The 21830-nt window shown below is 46.0% G+C and overlaps 1 long non-coding RNA gene across 1 annotated transcript; it reads left to right on the top strand.

Moving 5' to 3' along the window:
* The first annotated feature begins 10760 nt into the window (after window positions 1-10760).
* LOC146520905 (uncharacterized) lies at window positions 10761-20362 on the top strand. The gene is made up of 2 exons (XR_014873251.1): window positions 10761-12617; window positions 14237-20362. It is a non-coding gene; the product is annotated as an uncharacterized LOC146520905 (long non-coding RNA).
* The last annotated feature ends 1468 nt before the right edge of the window (window positions 20363-21830 follow it).

Raw genomic sequence — 21830 nt, 5'->3', positions numbered from 1 at the left:
TATTGTTGTCACTGAGGAGAGTAGTGATCTTTGTATGGTAATCTGTAGTGTTTAGGACCACGGTGCATCTTCCCTTATCCGCTGGTAAAACAGTGATGTTATGGTCTTTGCTCAGGGAAGCGACGGCCTTCTTTTCCTGTATTGTGAGGTTGGACGGAGGGACTTTGGCACTGGAGAGGGTGGCTGAGACTTTCATCCTGATTTGCTCTGCTTCTGTCTGTGATAATTTATTAATCCGAATGGCAGATTCTGTGGCTGTGATGAGGTCCACTATGGGTGTGTGTTTTTGAAAGCAAGGTGTGAAATTTCCTGCGTTGTCTTTCTTTTCCTTTCGAGTGTTGGGCCCGCTGAGCCTTGTCCACAAACTTGTAAACCTCTTCTAAGATTGGAGAGGGTAGAAGTGTTTCCAGTTCCTGCAGAGTCTGGCTGATCTTGATTTGGAGGGCATCTATAGTGAAATGGACCTGTCTTATCCTTTCACTTAAAAGGTGATTTTGCGCTCTCTGTAGAATCAAGTCTGCTCTGTATCCCCTGACAGTGGATCCAAGGCGCAGGCTCTTGGGAACAACTCTGGTTTGTCTGCATCTTAGGTTGAAACGGAGATGGTTCCTATAATCCGCTAGTTTCCTTGATTCCCTTTCATACTCCCGCACCAGTTGAAGGGTGTTCCTCCCAAAATGTACGGCAATATGTCTGTGAAGGTTCTCAGTCATCCAGGTCATCGTAGTCAAAGGAGCTTGCAAAGAAAAGCGTCTGGACTTCTTTAAGTTACTTGAAGACATTTCACCTCTCATCCGAGAGGCTTCTTCAGTAGGATGCCAATGTTCACATTTTGGACAGAGAGGACAGATGGTTTGAAAGAGGAGTGAAAGAAGCCATCTATGTCCACTGTGAGTGACCATCTTTGAACAGAGGCGGTGGTTTACGACACCAACTCTCTGCCATCTATAATCCAGTTTTGAGATCCCTTCCCAGACGCCTTAACGCCCACTCACACCCTGGGCCATCTGACCTCAGGAATTCGCATGATAAGGTGGGGCCAGGTTTCACAATGAACTCACCCGAAACTCTGGCTGATTGGGACCCACACCCAGTTCTACACCTTGGCTCAGGCGATTAGAGGATCATCAGGGGGTCCTTTTGTCCCTCTGTGGGGGGACACTCCCACTAGGGTTATATCTGGGACTCTCCACCATTTGACCTTAGAACTGAAGAAGCCTCTCGGATGAGAGGTGAAACGTCTTCAAGTAACTTAAAGAAGTCCAGACGCTTTTCTTTGCAAGCTCCTTTGACAAGGAATGCACACACACATTCACAGGCTGGTCACTCGCCCCCACCTTTCTTTCTCTCTCACACACGCACATTTTACTCTTCGTCCGTTCCAGCTGTGAACCCGCCCCTCGAGGCTGGCTCACACACACTTCATACTTCTCGCAGTCCCATACAAACTTTCTGCGAGGCACTTCTGCTGATTCAGGACAACGCCCTGATCAGAACAAAGAGCGGGTGCCGTCCGCTCTTATACACCTCAACCTAACTAGGACAATTAGGCTCACGATCTTCAGATCGCGCCACATTTGCCTCACGATTTATTCAAACTGCGCCACGGACTGGATACCGCAGTTTCTCTTCCCCATAAAAAATAAAACCAAATTAAACCCCCCAATTGACTTCACAGTTTGCAACAATTCGCGACACGGCCTCCTGCCGCAATTTCTGCACACCACAAACACACACTTTTAGACACAAATTATTTTTGTTACTTTAATTGACTCCCGTACTTCAGACGAGACGCCGACTCTAACGGCGCTTTCACACACACTACACCGTCCTCCTTCTGCATCAGGCACTGGTTCAACTCAGCTCGGAATCTAACCGGCGAAAGCAACCGATCCTGCTTTTATGCATACTTCAGACTGTGACAGGGACCTCTCCCCGACTTAGTTATTTAAGGAGCCACAAATCCCCAGGTCACCACCCTGGATCTCCTGCCCTCACAGGTCCTAGCCCCGTGTCCGAGACTAGGTGGGGTAACCAAACCCGTGACACACACAGCTCTCAGCTGGCGACGAGGCCTTAAACCCCGCTTTCTAACTAATAGTAACACACGTTTCCTGCTTTAACGCACGGAGGACGGATCACACACCGCCACTTTTTTTCCTAATAACTAAAGACGGATCACACACCGCCATGGATGAAACACCGATTCTATTAATTACTAACTAAGACGGATCACACACCGTTTCTTTAACATACTGAGTGATTTTACACTGAGATACGTTCAACTTAGCGAACAGATAATTTAGGCTTTAAACAATATGCACGGTTCGAAAATAAACAGGTCGTGCTTACCTTTTAATCACGTGAGCTAGCTCTCTGTTCGCCTCGTTTCACAATCTCAGCTCTGCCAATTCATCCTCTCTGGGCCTCGAGCGAATCCCGGGTTTTGGCACCAAAACTGTTACGAAATCAGTTTTACCCCTGTTCTTTTATTCGTCGAAACTTCCAGAGACTGCACCGGAACTCAGTAGTCATTTTCACAAAACTTTTATTTATCTTTATTCATCTTCATTTAAGCATGCACTTCTAGAAGGGAAGACGAGGCCGGTGTGTCCCTCTGAGTCCACAGAGAGACAAACAGTTCAGGCGGGCGGCTGCGTGGCCGGCGGCCGAGACGGGACAGTTCAGGCGGGCGGCCGCGTGGCCGGCGGCCGAGACGAGACAGTTCAGGCGGGCGGCCGCGTGGCCGGCGGCCGAGACGAGACAGTTCAGGCGGGCGGCCGCGTGGCCGGCGGCCGAGACGAGACCGTTCAGGCGGGCGGCTGCGTGGCCGGCGGCCGAGACGAGACCGTTCAGGCGGGCGGCCGCGTGGCCGGCGGCCGAGACGACACAGTTCAGGTGGGTGGCCGCGTGGCCGGCGGCCGAGATGACACAGTTCAGGTGGGTGGCCGCGAGGAAGACGGCGGCGGCCGCTGAGCCGGTCCGGTGGGCGGCCGCTGAGCCGGTCCGGTGGGCGGCCGCTGAGCCGGTCCGGTGGGCGGCCGCTGAGCCGGTCCGGTGGGCGGCCGCGCCGGCGATGACGTCCAGAACGTGGCTGGGGCGACGGTGCGGCAGCCGCAGGACCAGGCGAAGCAGAAGCTGAAGCTGAAGCCGGACCAGGCGAAGCAGAAGCTGAAGCTGAAGCCGGACCAGGCGAAGCAGAAGCTGAAGCTGAAGCCGGACCAGGCGAAGCAGAAGCCGAAGCTGAAGCCGGACCAGGCGAAGCAGAAGCTGAAGCTGAGGCCGGACCAGGCGAAGCTGCAGCTGGCAACGAGGCTGAGTCCGGACCAGGCAAAGCTGCAGCTGGCGACGGCACGGGAGCCGGGGGTGACGGAGCCACAGCTTTAGGGCCAGCGGGCGCGGAGGCCCCTGGCTGGAGACAGGCAGGGCCAGCGGGCGCGGAGGCCCCTGGCGGGAGAGCGGCCGGGAGAGCGGCCGGGCCAGCGGGCGCGGAGGCCCCTGGCGGGAGAGCGGCCGGGCCAGCGGGCGCGGAGGCCCCTGGCGGGAGAGCAGGAGGGCTCACAGCTGGCTCTGGGTGCTGTGGCTGCAGGTCCGGGGACTGAATAAACTGGACGGGAGGCGAGTGGACTGACTGGACTACAGACTGGACAGACTGGAGGACGGGAGGCGTCTGGACTACAGACTGGACTACAGGGGACTGGAGGACGGGAGGAGACTGGACTACAGGGGACTGGAGGACGGGAGGAGACTGGACTACAGGGGACTGGAGGACGGGAGGAGACTGGACTACAGGGGACTGGTGTGAAGGCTGAAGAGCAGGTGAGTGAACTGACTGGAGTGGGGAAGCTAAGGGATGAACAGAGGTTTGCGATGCTAATGGCTGAGCTAATGACAGAGTTACCGAGGGGGATAAGATTGCGGCCTGGGCTAATAAGGCTGGTGCCTGAGCAGGGGAAACTTCAGCTAGCCTAACTAGGGACAGTGCGAGGGCGTGAAAGGTTGGATCAGGAGGTGGATGAAGAGGTGAAGTAGTAGGTGGGCCGGTTAGCTCTTCCAAGCCTCCAGGGAGGTCAGGCTGGGTTGAGGCTGCCCTCAGCCTGGGCGCTGGGACAGGCACGGGAGGTGGCTGGACACCAGTCACCCCCATCCGGGAAACAAGAGTGGATGTGGAGGTAGACTGCGTCGCAGCTGCCTTCCTCCTGGGAGCTGGCACCGGTGTGGGTGTAGGCCGGGCCCTAGACATCTGAGGGGGTGAAATGGCTGAAGAAGAAGGCCAAATCTGGGCTGCCGTGCTGGTGGGGAATGGCTGAGTGACGGGTGTGGAAATGGTGACCGGGTTTGTGCTACTGGCAGGTTTATCAGAGTTCGGTCTGTTTCTCCTGCCACCACGATTTACAGTCTTTGCGGGAGCACAGCAGAAAAACTCTTCCCAGTCTACATCATCCTCCAGGAGGGAAACTCCCCATGGATCGGTGGTGGATCTGTTATGTGTTGTATGTGAATAATCAGATGATGGATGTGGAAAACAGTTAGTGGAACTCACCACCGGGAGTTGTTGAAAATAGTCCATATTATGGCGGCGTGTGCGCCGCTTTCTTCGGGAAGAGGAAGCGGCCGGGGTAAACAGCTGAGCCTCTGGCGCGGTAGCCTCCATTGAGTCGAGGTGGGAGGCGTAGCCGCGGTGCCGTGGTGAAGGTGGAGGTCCGGCGAATGAGGCGGCGGGTGTGCGAACGAGGAGCGGAGCGGCGAGAGAGGGAGCGGCCGAAACGCGGCACGAAACGTCTGCTCTCCGCGGCAAATGCTCCGAGGCAGGTGTGGCAGCAGGTGGGGGAACGCGGCGTCTCCGAGGCCCGCCCAGAGCCAGGCGAGTCCCCTCGAAGACGTGCTCTCGCTCCGCGAAGAGCCGCTGTTTTCCCCTGACCAACTCTGCCCAACGGAAAAGCGCTGCCACCTGCCGCTCGTTGAGGTCCGAGTTCGCTGGGTCCCAATCGTGTCTTCGTGGCACGGGTCGTGTCATTCTGTCAGGCGTTGTGTGGAGGCGAGGAAGAAGGAACCCAAACGCAGGACTCACAGGTAGGTGAAGACTGGTGGATGTTTATTATAAGGAGCGGAGGAACAGAGGGTGAACGGACACTGACTGGCTGGAACACTGAATGGCTGACTGACGGAGAGAACACGGGGAGGACAACATCACACGAACATCATCAATGACACGACCAAGAACGAATAGAAACAGAAGACTTAAATACGCAGACTGATGAGGATGGTAATGAGAGACCGGTGAGTACACAGCTGAACATAATCTGGCTAACGGCACGAGACGAGCTAACACAGGAACAAGCAGGAAGTGACGAAATAAACTGAACGTGAACAAAACGGAAAGCACTGGGTCACCGACCCAGGAACCCTGACAATAGAGGTGTCCCCATCATAAAACCCCCCTACGGTGTGCTGCAAACTCTGTGTCTGTGTCTATGTGAGTGTTCGTGTGTGACTGTGTAGCATACCTGTGTGTATGTGTGTGCACGTAAGTGAGTGTGCGTGACAGTTAAAACACTGTGGGTGTAGGTGACTCCCTAGAGGTCATAAAAAAACCCATTTCCCTTCCAGACCACAGTTATCCAGTTACAAATGTTGAGACCCCCACCCAAACATTCTCTGGGGAATTTCCTCTCAGGATTAACTCCTCTCTGTTTTACTTTCACAGTTCAACTGGGGAGGGTCTCCTATACTCTGCTCCTAAATTCAGGACACCATCAGGCCTTTATTACATTGAGGGCAGTGTCAGTGTCTCTACAATAATTCTAGATTCTATGTTAACACATTTCTAAACTCTAAATCAGCTAAACATTTCTACAGCGTCCAGAACTCTGCTGCCCGTATCATCTCCAGGACCCCTTCTGTCCACCACATCACTCCTGTCCTGCAGCAGCTTCATTGGCTCCCGTTCAAATATCGCATCAATTTCAAAATACTCTTGTACACATTTTCATCATCTCTCTGGGTGGCTGTAGCTCAGGTGGCAGAGCAGGTCAGCCACTAATCAGAAGGTCGGTGGTTCGATCCCAGGCTGCCTCCTGGCTGCATGCCAAATATCCTTGGGCAAGATACTAATATTTGCCTACTGGTGGTGGTCAGAGGGCCCGGTGGCGCCTGTGTCAGGCAGCCTCGCCTCTGTCAGTGCGCCCCAGGGCAGCTGTGGCTACAATGTAGCTTGCCATCGCCAGTGTGTGAATGTGTGTGTGAATGGGTGAATGACTGAATGTAGTGTAAAGCGCTTTGGGGTCCTTAAGGACTAGAAAAGCGCTATACAAATGCAGGCCATTTACCATTCTCCTCCATATCTCTCTGACCTGGTTAAGATCACCGCCCCATCTCGTTGTCTCAGAGCTTCTTCTTCCCTTTCTCTCTCTCTCCCTTCCCCCCGTCTTGCAACCATGGGGAGCAGGGCTTTCAGCTGCTCTGCTCCATGACTCTGGAATTCCTGACCTCCTGATTTAAGAAACATCTCTTCCTTCTCACTCTTTAAGTCCAAACTCAAAACCCACTTGTACAAAATAGCTCATCCCACAAAACCTCTACACTCGCCAACTCTGCATTCACCAACGAGCTGAATCAGTTCTACGCCGTTTCGAGGTTAGCCAGGCGGCTAATGCTATCTACCGCCTGACTACCGAGGACAGTGACGTCATCAGTGAGAGACCGGTGACCAGCATCGCGGAGCATGACGTCCGAGCGGCATTGAGGAGAGTGAACACAAGGAACGCGGCGGGGCCAGACAGCATCACCGGCCGTCTGCTGCACTGCTGTGCTGACCAGCTAGCAGGTGTGTTCACTTCCATCTTCAACGAGTCCCTGGCGAAGTCTGTGGTCCCCACATGCTTCAAAAGATCCACCATCATCCCTGTGCCCAAGAACAGCAAACCCTCATCCCTGAACGATTACCGGCCAGTTGCACTGACCTCGGTAGTAATGAAGGTGTTTGAGAGGCTGCTGAAGAACATCATCTCCTCCTCCATCCCAGACACCACAGATCCGCTCCAGTTTGCCTACCGACCAAACAGATCCACAGAGGACGCCATCGCCCACGTCCTGCACACCACCCTTAGCCACGTGGACAAGAAACAGGGTAACTATGTGAGAATGCTGTTTGTTGATTACAGTTCAGCGTTTAACACAATAGTGCCCTGCAGACTGTTCACAAAGCTGAGGGATCTGGGACTTAACAGCTGTGTGCGTGGGTGTTGGACTTCCTCACTGGCAGAACTCAGGTGGTGAGGGTGGGTAGATGCCTCTCTAAAAGCATCACCATCAACACAGGAGCACCTCAGGGATGTGTCCTCTCGCCACTGCTCTACTCCCTCTACACTTCAGACTGTGTGGCCGCCCACGGCTCCAACACCATTGTGAAGTTTGCTGACGACACAGTGGTGTTGGGCGCCATCTCCAACAACGATGAGGCGGCCTACATGGACGAAGTGAAGAATCTGGCATCGTGGTGCCAGGACAACCACCTCCAGCTGAACGTCGGCAAGACCAAGGCGCTGGTGGTGGACTTCAGAAGGAGTCAGCACAGAGACTACAAGCCCATTATCATCAATGGAGCTCCACTGGAGAGGGTGCAGTCCTTCAAGTATCTTGGTGTCCACATCTCCTCAGACCTGACATGGTCTGCCCACATTCAGGTCCAGACCAAAAAGTCTAGGCAGCGCCTGTACCACCTACAACAACTGAGGAAGTTCAGGGTCTCTCCAGAGATCCTCAGGATTTCTATACAGGCGCTGTGGAGAGCATCCTCACACAGAACATCACATCCTGGTTTGGGAACAGCTGTGTGAAGGACCAAAAAGCTCTCCAGAGAGTGATCCGTACAGCAGAACGCTGCTGCAGGATTGCTCTCCCCCCGCTTCAGGACACCTACACCAGGAGATGCCGGACTAGAGCAGATACTGAAGGACCCATCTCATCCTGGCAACAAACTGTTCCAACTTCTGCAATCTGGTAGAAGGTTCACATCATCCGGGCAAGGACAGAGAGACTCAAGAGGAGCTTCTATCCCCGAGCCATCCGGGCCCTAAACACACACACCCTCTCACATCATCTATAATTGACTGAGACAGGACTCTCTTCCAGACACTCTAAACCCATCAGCACAATGTACATTTCATATTCCTTTAATTTTAAATATGTTTATATTGTCTATTCTGTAAAATAGTCAGAATATTTTACCCCCCCCTCCCCCCCCACATTTTTGCACATGTCGAGGAGCATGTCAGGTTACATTTCACTGTGTGTTATACTTGTATAACTATGCATGTGACAAATAAAAACCTTGAACCTTGAACCTCTGCTATTTTATTTGTTTATGTCTTATGCTTTTATGATTCTGTAAACTGCTTGCTTTTATGTTGCTTTTATTCTACTGTGTACAGCGACCTTGAGTGTTTTGAAAGGCGCTTTCAAATAAAATGTATTATTATCATTATGTCTGTGAAGGTTCTCAGTCATCCAGGTCATCGTAGTCAAAGGAGCTTGCAAAGAAAAGCGTCTGGACTTCTTTAAGTTACTTGAAGACGTTTCACCCCTCATCCGAGAAGCTTATTATTATTATTATTATTATTATTATCTTTCTGAGTTAACTTCAGTAATTACTTCCTCCAAACCATCAATGTGTCTTTTAGACTAAGGTTGGGCAATACGTATATTTTTTCCAACCGACATTCATCAGTCCAGTAATTAACGATAGGAATCTCTGCATATGGGCGCACTCTGAGAGGGTGCATTTGTTTGTGCTGTTAAAACAGCGCTATTATTTTTTTTTGTTGACTGGTTCTCTTAGCTCTTAACAACATTATTAGCAAATGTCCTCAAGGGCAAATAAATAAATCGCTTTTGTTAAAACGATTGGTGAAAGGCATATCTACAAAACTGCTCAAAGAAGTTCCACCATAAATGAATGCTTCAGTCTTAAATATGATCAACCTATGTACCACAGGTCTTCAAGCTTGCTGTAGTTAAACCATTATCTGCTCCAAATCAATCCCAGCTGTTCTTCTTTAGAGAACCAGCCTATGGTAAAATATGCTCCGCCTGCCACAGAAAGAACCACTTTGCCAAGCTATGCTTCTCTGTTGGTTTGGTTAACAGTGAAAATGAGGTAGATACAGAGATAAACAGTGGAAGACAAGTGGACAGAGCCACTGACAATTAATAATAATGTATACTTTATTGATCCCCATGGGGAAATTACTTGTTTTTTTCTGCATTTGACCCATTCACTCAGTGAAGCAGTGGGCAACCACTAAGCAGGCACCCGGGCAGCAGTGTGTAGGGACGGTACCTGAGGGTAGCCATTCAGTGGATGCGAACCCCCGCCCTTCCGATCATGAGGCAACCACTCTACCTACTGAGCTATCCCTGCCCCTGCCTAATGGGACGCTTGTCACACTAGACACTGGTGCTAAAGCCAATCTGATCAGTTTATCTGACATCAAAGAAATGAAAGAAAAGCCCAAAATACAAAAAACAAAATTGGCCCTGAAAGACTACAATGGACAACAGATTGAGAGTTTTGGCACATGCAGACTAAAAGTAACTGTAAAAGATGAAGTGCACCACCTATGCTTCTCTGTCGTTGCTGAAGCACATGAGTCACTGCCTGGCGACAAAGCCTGTGAAGATCTTGGATTGGTGAGACGCGTGTATTACATCAACACAGATGTGGAATCACCAAATGACTCTATAGACGACATAGTTCAGAGCTGTGCAGATGTTTTTAAAGGACTGGGCACCTTACCTTTCACATACAAAATTGCACTGAAGGAAAATGCAAAGCCAGCTGTGCATGAGATGTGACCTCATGAACGACTTCCCTAAACCTGCTGGCCTGGAAGTCCAGCAGTTCATCTAAACAAAAGGCACTTATACTTAAACAGACATAGATATGTTTATCCTACCATAAAACAATAAAAGAAGGTACGGCCTCTCTCATGACCCCAGGATATGTGTATGTATGCCAGAGCGCTCTGGGAGGCACACAGTCTTTGCAGAATGCTAAGGATCAGACATCCTATCAATATGCAATCGATTATAAAACTCTAAGCATATATGAGTATATATTTCTAAGCATAAATGACAATCCAACAATATAAACCTTACAGGGAGCATCACCAAATACGGGAGGAGATTACTTGTGAAATGGCGGGCGCCAGGTATTTCACGAAACTTGATGCTTCACAAGGTTTCTGGCAGTTAAAGCTGGATGAAAGCAGCACCAAATACTGCACCTTTAACACATTATTTGGCAGATACTGCTTCCTGAGACTACCTTTTGGAATAATATCTGGCTCTGAAATATTCCACAGGGCAATGGAGCACATAATAGAAGGACTGGAAGGTGTCCGAGTTTATGTGGCTGACATAATCATCTGGGGCTCGACAATGCAAGAGCACAAAGAACGACTAATCAGAGTGTTTGAGTGAGTACGAAAGTATGGACTTAAGCTCAACAAGAGCAAATGCCAGTTCGGAGTGCAAGAAATTGTGTATTATTCTGGGGTCATGAGAAACACATAAATTATGTTTCTTGAAGACAAGCTCTCTGCACAAGGTGTTCAGCCGGACCTAGATAAAGTCAAGGCAATACTGGACATGCCAACACCCACTGACAAGACAGGAGTGCTACACATAATGGGAATGGTGAACTTCATTGGCAAATGGCCTGCATTTGTTTAGCACTTTACTCAGTCAGTCAGTCAGGACCCCAAAGCGCTTTACACTACATTCAGTCATTCACACACTGGCAATGGCAAGCTACATTGTAGCCACAGCTGCCCTGGGGCGCACTGACAGAGGCGAGGCTGCCGGACACTGGCGCCACCGGGCCCTCTGACCACCGCCAGCAGGCAAACATGGGGTTAGTATCTTTCCCACGGATATTTGGCACACAGCCAGGAGGCAGCGTGGGATCAAACCACCGACCTTTTGATTAGTGGCTGACCTGCTCTTCCACCTGAGGTACAGCCACCCCATTCATTCCTAACCTGGCAGCAAACACATCCTGTATTCGTGAGCTCCTCCATAAAGTGGACAGCCAATCATGAAAGTGAGTGTGCACATCTCAAAAGAACGCTGACAACTGCACCTGTATTGGCATTCTATGACTCTTCAAAGAGGATCAAACTGTCAACTGATGCCTCAAAAGATGGAATTGGTGCAGTACTTCTGCAAGCTGAAGGTGAGCACGGCAAACCTATAGCCTACGCATCCAGGTCCATGACGGAGAGTGAGTGTCGCTACGCTCAAATAGAGAAGGAATGCCTGGGATTGGTTTTTGGCCTAGAGAGGTTCCACAGCTTCGTGTATGGCTTACCCTCTTTCACTGCAGAAACAGATCATCGCCCACTAGTGTCCATCATCATGAAAAACCTAAATCAAATGGCGCTCAGAATTCAGCGTGAGAATGCAGAGATATGACTGTCAGCTAGTTTACACACCAGGAAAACACCTGATAATTGCAGATGCACTCTCAAGAGCACCCACAGGGGGCATAGTGAGTACAACAGAAGAAGACATTCAAACTCACATAAACATGATCTTTACCACACTGCCTGTGTCAGACATGAAATCCAAGCAAATAGCTGACGAATGGTAAATGGACTGGTTCTTATATAGCGCTTTTCTATTCATCTGAGCCCTTAAAGCACTTTACACAACTTGTGCATTCACCCATGCACACCCATTCTCACAAGCACATTTTGCTTCATAGCTAACATTCACACTCCAATGGATGCATCAGAAAGCAATTTGGGGTTAGTATCTTGCCCAAGGATATTTGGCATGCAGACTAGGGGAGGCCAGGAATCGAACCACCACCCTTCCAATCATTGGATGACCTGCTCTACCACCTGAGCTACAGCCACCCAATTCTATATCTTGTTCTATGCACAAGACATAGAACTGCAACATGTTATAAAAAAGCATGTCAAGTGGATGGTCTATTGGTTCGTGTCCACTCTTTTACCACATTAGAGGGGAACTGAGTGTAGTCAGGGGCATGCTATTGAAACAAGACAACATCGTCATTCCACAGAAAATGAGGCCAGAGATGCTTACCAGAATACACGAAGAGCATCTCGGAATTGAGAAATGCAAAAGAAGGGCTAGAGAGACAGTCATTTGGCCTGGGATGAACAAAGACATTGAGAACATGATAAGAAGGTGTGAGACATGTCAGAAGTACCGCAACAAACAGACCAAAGAATCTATGGTTGTTGATGAAACACCAACAGCACCCTGGTACAAAGTAGGGATTGATTTATGTCATGTTAAAGGCAAAGAATATTTAGTGGTCATTGACTACCACTGTTCTGTTTTCAATATGTTCGTATGCTAATGACACAAATAAGTGTAAAGTGTATTTCTATTGTTATACATCGGAAAATTGTGAATCTTTTATTTTGACATCTGGATAGACAGGAAGGCTTTTATTTTGACATGTGCATAGACAGGAAGCAGGAAATGCAGAGAACAGTGGGAAAAGCATGGCTACACCTTTGTAATCATTCATGTGGAATCCAAAGCAATCCTTCAAAGGAGTCCTTCAGAAAGCAATAGTCGTAAGTTCTGTCAGTTCTTTGTATATTAAGCAATTAATAATAGGGTGTTTTGAGACATTATTTTGTACCTTCTTTGAAGTGCAGTTATAGGGTGTAGCTTCTGAGCTAATGATACAAGTGTACGCTCACTGCTTGTTTTTCTTTGTAGTAATATCAGTTTGCATATCTACAGTATACTTATTTCATAGTCTCCTGTGTAAGTGTCTGAATATATTTACCTGCTGCTTATATGACAATCGATTAAGAGTTTTGTATTATGTGTTTTTCTAGTTTCACTCCAGTTCAATGATGTCAGTTGAAGATGATTGCTATGTTTGGAGTCATTAAAGGAGCAAGTACGCTCACCTTCCTGGCTCTTGAAAAGGAGTTTGGCTGGCTGTTTATCTATGTTCACACTCAGGGAGTTTAACACATAGAGAGAACAGTACAGTGAAAGACTATATTTGTCAGAGGGATTCTCCAGCATAGTTATGGATGCCAAAATGGACGACAAAGTGTCATCGGTCTCCAGCTCCAAGCGCACCTCTTCTTCAAAGCATTCAGTAGCCAGCGCCGCTGCAAAAGCCAGAGCTATCGCTGAAGCTGCACGCACCAGGGCCACATTTGCACAGAGGGAGCTCGTAATAAAAAAACAAAAGGCCAAGTTGGATTTAGAAAAGGCTACTCTTGAGGCAGATCTAGAAGCATTGGAAGTTGAAAAAGCAGCTGCCGTTGCTGTTGCTGAGGCTGAGGTTTTAGAAGCAGCAGCAGCCATAGACTGTGATGATATACACAGCAACAGAAGTGGCATCTCACCTTTGTCCATAAAGCAGCAAACCGAGGCATACCTCGAAGATCAAGCTCGAATCAGTTTTAAACCTGCCATAGATTCTCAAGCCACACTGAGTCCCATCTATGTTAAGAAAGCATCGCTGTCAACAAAACAAGAACTCCCAGAATCCAACATAAAATATCACTTCATCCACAAACCCTGGTTACTCACAGCTAAGTGAGCATCAGCCAACTACAGGACAGCAGCCATTCTCGCCTCAGTCCACTCCATTGAGCCCTCGCTATTTTTGTAAGGCATCTTCAGAATGCAGTCCACACATAAGGCATTCAGATACTTCTCAAAGGATCAGCATACAGCAAAACTCTCAGACCCCATCTACAGGCATGTTAGACTTTGCAAAGTATCTGGCACGCAGGGAATTAGTAACCGCAGGTCTCACTAAATTTGATGATCAGCCAGAAGGCCACAGAGCTTGGCAGTCATCCTTCCTCAGCACCATTCAGGATTTGGAGCTGACAGCCAGTGAAGAGTTAGAAGTAAAATGGCTTGGCAAGGAATCATCAGAACATGTAAAAAGGATCCGTGCTGCTCATATCACTAACCCTGAAGCTGCGCTTAATTTGTCATGGTTGAGACAGAGTCAGAGTGTGAGACTTCACATCTGGAGCACAGGAGAGCTTCTGTGATGAGTCTTCCTTCGAGCTTGTCCCAAAGCAGTCGGGGTGAGATTTCCTCACAGCAAGAAGGGTTAAAGACATTATTTTCATGGAAACATGTATTAATTCTTTGTAAAGTGTTTTCATGTGACTTCAGGAGTGTTACAGTGTGTGTTACTGTCTGAACTCAGGTGTCCTTCCTCTGTGAGCTGAGACACTCACAACTGCTCAGCCTCACAAACATCTTCATTTACAGCACACATGACAGAAGGCTGATATATCGGTAGCAGCACTATTAAAGGTATTCAGTGTTTTTGTGTGAATCATGCTGTCTTTAAGTTTTCTGCACTTTATTACAACATGTGTTTGTTTCTTGGGACGAGCTCTAGTTGCACACCACCTTATATCCACCTTTGTGTTCTGCTCTGGATCACAGTTGGCAGGAAAACATCACTGACAGACTGACCGTGCCTCCTCTGTGCATGGTCACGATCCTCCCTGAACGAGAGTGTAAATTAACATTATCAGTGCAGGATGACTGAAGAAGTCACATGACTGAGGAAAAGTTTCTGAAAACATTTCGTCCAGATGAACAGAATCAACCTTTTGGGGATTATTTAACATATTTATATTTTATTTAAATTACAAAGGTCTGCAAAAACAAAATTCAGCTGCATGGGATTTTTTTTTTGTAAATTTGATGGTTTTCAGGTGCTGAAGTTGACCCTAGCCTTAGGGTCAACTTGGCTAAAAGAAAAAGCTCTTCTCACATTTGAGAATATTTGAGACTGTTATAAATATTCACACATTATACACGGTTCGTACAGGTCCTTGAATCGTTGAAAATGCTTGGATTTTAATATTGTCTTTTCAAGGTTTGAAAAGTGCTCAAATTTCAGATGTGGTGCTTAAAACTGCTTGAAACTGTATTTCATTCACAACAAATATCTAACTAAAAGTTTTCTTATCGGTGAAATAAAATGAGTCGCAAAGTGTAAAAGCTAAATTTCTTTGTGTGTTGCTGCAGCTTTAACTTGGTGCGTTTGGCAACACCTTAGGGGGAAATAATGGTAATAAGAAGGACTGATCCACATGTGCACAAAGACTAGACACTTTTTTGTTGTACTGTATTTCCCTGGCTGTCATTCATGTGTTTATTGTGAGCAACTACACACTAAACAACTCACACTGTTTTGTTTTATTTTCACATGGTCTTACTGAGGTGAGGTACTGGTCTTTTTTTATATGGTGCTGGAAAAGCTTGAAAATGGACCTTGAAAGTGCTTGAACTTGACCCTGTCTGTGGCTTAAACACATTATGCTTTGTTCATCTTAAATTCAGCACAATTATTTATTTATATTTCTAAAAGTTATTTAAACATTCATTCATTTTTACCTGATTTTGATGATGGTAAATGTATGGGAATGATAGAGCATTCTGATTGGCCCAGTAAACTCAGGCTTGTTTTCCATTGGGGGATTTCTCTTCAGCGCACAGTTGGTCCAGATCTGGGCAGTTGGAGTCAGCTGATGACTTTTCCAATGATATTTTCTGACTGGATGAACTGAATCTATTAAGCTGTAAAGATTAATTCTGGGACTTGTCAAATGAAATTCCCCAAAATGTTACAGGAGCTGTTATAGAAATCTGAAATATCGATTTACACTAACAGGTTGTCTTTCTGAGGCTTAACGTAACAAAGTTGCTTCCTACCGTGTTCATGTAATTCAATCACGACATTCAATACAAACACTTGTAGATTCAAGAAGAAGTATAGACAGATTGAAACTATATAATTTTCTATCAGCTAGGCCACCTTAAATATCCCTCTCCTCTCTTTTCTCTCCCCAGTACTCTCAACCTGATCACCAGCACATCCTGGGATGAGTAAATCTGGAAGCACCAGACGTATGCTGTCCAGCAAAGACACAGCATCTATGTAAGAACCCCACCCAGGTCAGTCAGCAGGTGGAGGACGACCACCACCCTCCACTTTGGTGGCACTGAACCACTTCAACCAATCACAGGTGCATCATGCAGGGCTCTAGACTAACTTTTTGACATGGGCGCACCGGTACGCCTAACTTTAAAAATTTAGGCGTACCGGCACAAAAGTTAGGCGCTCACTTTTCAACCGCATCGCTTAACACCACAGTTTTACATGTGCACTTTCTTTGGGGGGAGTCCATACAGACAATATTCATTTGTAAATTATTAACTAACAAACTTGTGCTTAAAGTGCTTTGTCAATATTGTAGAAAATGTTAAACTTAATCATCATCTCGGCTCCTCTGACGACCTGTTTGCTGCTGTCTGCTGCTTAAAGGCAGTGGGGACACTCGGGCATTTATTACCTGCAGCTACATCCACTTCTGTCAGGCCTAGGCTGCTCACTAGGGCTGGGTATCATCACTGATTTCTATCATCCATTCGATTCTGGTTTTCAAAGTCCTGATATGATTCAATTTAGCCTCAGACAGTCAGAAATATTATAATTCTGATCATTTACTCACTGATACATGTGAGACTTCATCGGAATTGTGAACATCACAGCAGACTTTGTGTGAAAGTAACTGAGAATAAAACAGAAAAACATGAAGGAGATTTTCCTGGTCTGGCTTTTTATAGCAGATAACCTTAAAATGTTCTGCAATTTTGCATAATTTTAAAAAGTTTTAATTTCTTCAGTATTGAACAGCAGAAATGAGGTTTTCTTGTCGGAGGTCATTTAAGTGAAAAAAGAAAAAGACAGCGCTGTAAACAACGGTAGACTGGTGGGTAATAAGTGAATGAATAATGCAGAAAACAGATTTGAGAAGGGAAACTGTTCCTGAAGTACACAGAGAGAGAGAGAGAGAGAGAGCTGTGCAGGAAGTGTGATTTTATCGTGGTGGAAGCAAAACAGCAAACGTCAGAGGGAATTCATGACGACGTTGATTACATGTGAAGCGTAGTTTGCTGCTTCTTTTGCTGCTGGCTCGGCGAATTTTGGTTGGAGAGACAAAACCTGCAGCTCAGAATCAGCGCAAAAAGACGCAAACACAGAGCGGACGCATCAGAATCGCTGAGCTCCGACAGCGTGTCCGTCTACGGGCCGTCAGGTGAGAAAGCCGAGAAAGACAAAGCTGATTCTGATGCGTCGGGTCTGTGTTTACGTCTTTGTGTGGAATCCGTTAATGAATCGATATCGCCTTATTCAGACTACTCACCTCTCTCTTCCACCTGCACTTTCAACTGGACCACGGCCAATCAGAGAGGTCCGCCCCTGACTATATCTGATTGGTTTAGTCCACGATAGGGGCATAATGTGTCTGTTGTTGACCACACGGAGAGTTGCAGAGATTTTTTTTTTTTTTTTAGTCGCACAATTGAAAAATTTGGTCACATTTGCAACCAAATTGGTCGCACTCTAGAGCCCGGTTTTGGCAGTGTGCAAAAATGGATTAAAAGCGTGCAGGATGAAACTGGTACAAAGATTAACATGCGAACAGCTCGAGAGTTCCTGTCAGAGCAGGACGCTTACATCTTGCACAGAGCTGCGTGCCTGCGCTTTCGGAGAAATCGTGTGTTTGTCCCGAGACCTCTTAATCAGTTCCAAGCAGACCTGTGCGATATGCAGGCGTTATCCGAGCATAACGATGGCAATAAATATTTACTTACTGTTATTGATGTTTTCTCTAAAAAAGCTTATGCATGAGTCTTGAAAAACAAAACAGGCGTTCAAGTCACCAAGGCTTTTGACTCTGTCTTAAAAGATAGCCAAATTCCTGAAAAGCTACAAACAGATAGTGGTAAGGAATTTTTTAATTCCAGTTTTCAATCTGTAATGAAAAAGCATGGTATAAATCATTTTGCTAAAGGGAGCAATGTAAAAGCCTCAGTCTGCGAAAGGTTTAATATAACTCTTAAAAGTAAAATGTATAGATACTTCACAGCTGCAAATACACGTAGATATGTCGAAGTGTTACAAGATTTATTACACAGCTATAACACTAGTTATCATCGTTCCATAAAAATGGCCCAGAATGAAGTAAATTCAGACAACACAACGCTACTATTTCAAAACCTATTGTTAGCAGAGGCGGGTCTTCCAGCAGAATCTGCATGAATATTGAAGATACTTATTATCTAGGGCGGGGGTCTGCAACCTTTAACCCCCAAAGAGCCATTTGGACCCGATTTCCACGCAGAAGAAAACTCTGGGAGCCACAAATACTTTGACATCTAAAATGAAGATAACACTGTATATATTGTTTTTTACCTTTGTGTGAACAACTAAGGTGTGTTGCTTATGAACTCCATGAAGTGCTACAGAGAAAATTACATGTTATTTATGTAATTAACACGTTTTGAACTCTTAAAGAGATATAACAAAAGCAAAGACACCCAGCTGAACTAAAATGATCCAGCAAACAAAAACTGTTATATCACCTTTGGGCTTTTGGAGCCTTGACCTGACTTTTAAAAAATAACTGGAAAAAAAGCACTATGCTGCTGAAAAATGAAAAATAGATATTTGCAAAATTCTGTCTAAATATGTATTTTACCTGGTTAATGTGTGTGGCGGGGCGTGGGCTGCACTGCAGGGGAGGCGACGCACCTGACCGGCACCCGCAATCACGCCTCGCCGCCTTAACGTCTGTGCTCTCTCTGCTGTTGTGTTGGTGTGTCGTTCTGTGAGCTGCAAAGCTACAGCCGGCTGTGTGCGCACAGCAACCGTGTGTGAAAAGCGTGTTCATGGAAACATCGTCGGCCTGCCGTGATACGTTTACAATAAGACTTCTGCTCCTGAACCTCTGCGCACAGCGTCTGCAGGTCGGGGCTGTACAAAGTCACTTCATCTTTATGCAGGACTGTAAGCTGTCGTCTGTCAGGCGTAAGCGTGTTCGTTTTTAACATAGTTCACGGTGGAGCTGCTGACATAATGTGGATCCAAACATCCATAACTGGCCTACCTGGGGTTGAAAGTCTCGATAAATGCACGGCGTTTCGGCGGCTACACCGGCTTCCGCAAGTGTGACGCTTATTTTGAGCGGTGAAAAAATAATATAATATAATTTTATTTTTATATTTCAATATCACAATAATCTTCCAATTTAGAACTACAAGTTAAAAAAAGAACTAACATAAATAAAATACACTTCAACTAAATACTTTAAAAAAAATTTTTCCCAAACCACCCGGAGCCGCAGTATAAGGACTAAAGAGCTGCATGCAGCTCCGGAGCCGCAGGTTGCCGACCCCTGCTCTAGACCATAGGTGTCAAACTCGCGGAGCCATACCAAATTACTATCAGAGCTGGCCTACTGGTATTATACAGCTAATATATATATTGTTTAGTGTTAAGCTTTGCTTGTTCCATATTCAGTTTTTCAGCAAAACTTCTTTGAGTCCATAAGGAAAGATTCATTCTTATATCTGGAGGAATAAATATATTTCAATAAATATTAATGTTAGCCCGCGACTTTGTTCCAGTTTTGAATTTTGGCCCACTGTGTATTTGAGTTTGACACCCCTGACCTAGCAGGTCTTAACCTCAGATCATAAAAATTGGCCCTGTAGCCGATTGGCTAACCCGGGTATTGCGGGAGCCGCCAATTTGATATGTGATTGGCAGCAGGGGAAGTTAGGCACGCCTCGGAGGCGGAGTTGGTCTCAGGCGCAAAATTTCAAAGAGGTAAGCAGCATTCGGGAGTTGAGACAGAACGAGTAACACGGGAAACATTTAGGCTGTGCGCTGGATGTGAGAGGGCGCGAGTAAGAGGGACGGACATTTAAGGCTGTGCGCTGAACTAGAGAAAGAGGGATCGTTTGAAGAAAAAAGACTAAGGGTTTTTTAAGGGTTTGCCCTGTTACCGCACACAAGGTTTGTGGGGGGGGGGACTCCCTAACAAGTTATCGTATGGGGTTTAACTGTGTGAGTTCGGGAGAAGCCGGAGAGTTTGGGTTGGGTGGGAGCTGCGGTGAGCTTATGCTGGGGGCGATTGCAAGTGTTTGTGAATCGGATTTTGATTCTTATTTTCCTTGTTTGGATTAAACAAATGCAAATAAATTTGGATTAAAATGGATCAGTAGCACTGCTGTGTTTGTTGCATCATATCGCTGTAATTGTTTATATGCTTTATATATTCTGAGGTAAGTTGATCTATAGTGTTACATCATATTCTATAAGGATGTTATGTGTTTGTAGACTTTCTGCCCAGTTTGACCCATTTAGCAGAAGTCAGCCTGTTTAAGGCTCTGATATCTATTCTGTGTGACTTAAAGCAGTTATGACATGGTCTGATTTTCTCACCCAATAAAGGAATATTTCATATATCAGTCTACTCTTCATTCTATCAGACACAGTTATCACAGCTCGTACATTTGCTTTTTACACATGTATGTAAGCATTGAGCCAAATTTAGTAATGATGCCAACATATTAAACGAACAATATTTGTCTCTTATATATAATACATCTGTATATACACTGTCACAGATACTTGTCTTTGAGTGAAGATTTAAGGTGACAGGAAATATAAATAACTGCAACTTGAATCTTTACTGAAGCTCAGTGTTTGACACAGAGTTCATGTTCACTGCTGTAATAACTGATAATGGTTAAGATAATTAAATGACTGTTCAGTACAGAAATGAAGCCCAACAATCATGTTTTACAGTCCTGTGGTTTCAGCCTCAGATACTTATTAAATCACACAAAGCTCATAGAAACAAATGAACAAAATATGTTCTCCTTCATTTCTGTCAAACAAAGTTGTATGAAACGTTTCCATCTGTTAGTATCATGGTTGCTAGGCAACCTGGGCAGCGCGACGGAGGCTAGACCGTCCCATTTCACGAGCCTACAAGCCTCGCACTTCCGGTCTTAGTGGTCTTCGCGGCCCTTGAGGACTGTTAAGGCTGCAGAAACTAAATTGGTAAACAGTCTTTGTCTTAGCTGAAATAGATGGTACCACTAACTTATTTCAGTCTCTATATTTATGTTGAGGCTTTTGAGCTGGATCGTAACAAATGTACGTTTAGGTTCAATAGTTCCACATTAAAGACTTTTTGTTTTACAAATCACTGAATGCATGTTTCAAACACCTCAGTGTTAAACGTTTTGTTGTTTCAGTGTGTCAGGTGACATTCATGGTTGTAAACAAACTGATATCCTGTGATTTATCTCTGCTTTAATCCTGTAATTCAGTGTTGTTGGATAAACCTCTTAATAAAATGTTCACGCCTGGTTTCATTGATATCAAGTCCATCCAGAAATCTGGACTTCACCATTTTGCCCTCACATCATTATCTGAACATTAAAACAGCAGCAATGTTCAAATGAATAATGAGAGGAATTTATTGGGTTCTTTAAAGGTACAGAGTTGATGGGCCCACCCCCTTCAATACCTACAAATACAACGTTAAGCTTTGATCTTTATTTTTAGTTGTGTTATTCTTCTTTTTAACAACATTTTTAATCTCCTCCTCCTCCCAAAAAACCAAACACTAATGGTGTTGACCAGACAGATGGGCACTTGTTGTCCTTGTGGAGGAACGTTCTGTTGCTTTAGATCATTTTTATGCTTAAACAGCAGATGAAAAGTGTGTCGTATCAAAGCTGCAGACTGTTTCATGCATTTCCAACTCTTTATTAGAATCTTTAATGTACAGCACTTAAAACTATAACTGTTAAATACTGTACTGCTCATAATAAGGTGCCATTAAAATATGAATAAGCATAAAAAACAATGAACCTCATTCTTTATAATTTATAAAATATCATTTTGCATATTTGTCTGA

Source organism: Neolamprologus multifasciatus, chromosome 3 (genome assembly GCF_963576455.1).
Source record: "Neolamprologus multifasciatus chromosome 3, fNeoMul1.2, whole genome shotgun sequence".
Lineage (NCBI taxonomy): Eukaryota > Metazoa > Chordata > Actinopteri > Cichliformes > Cichlidae > Neolamprologus > Neolamprologus multifasciatus.
Note: the sequence above shows the minus strand (reverse complement) of the source record. Positions and strands in the feature narration are given on the sequence as shown.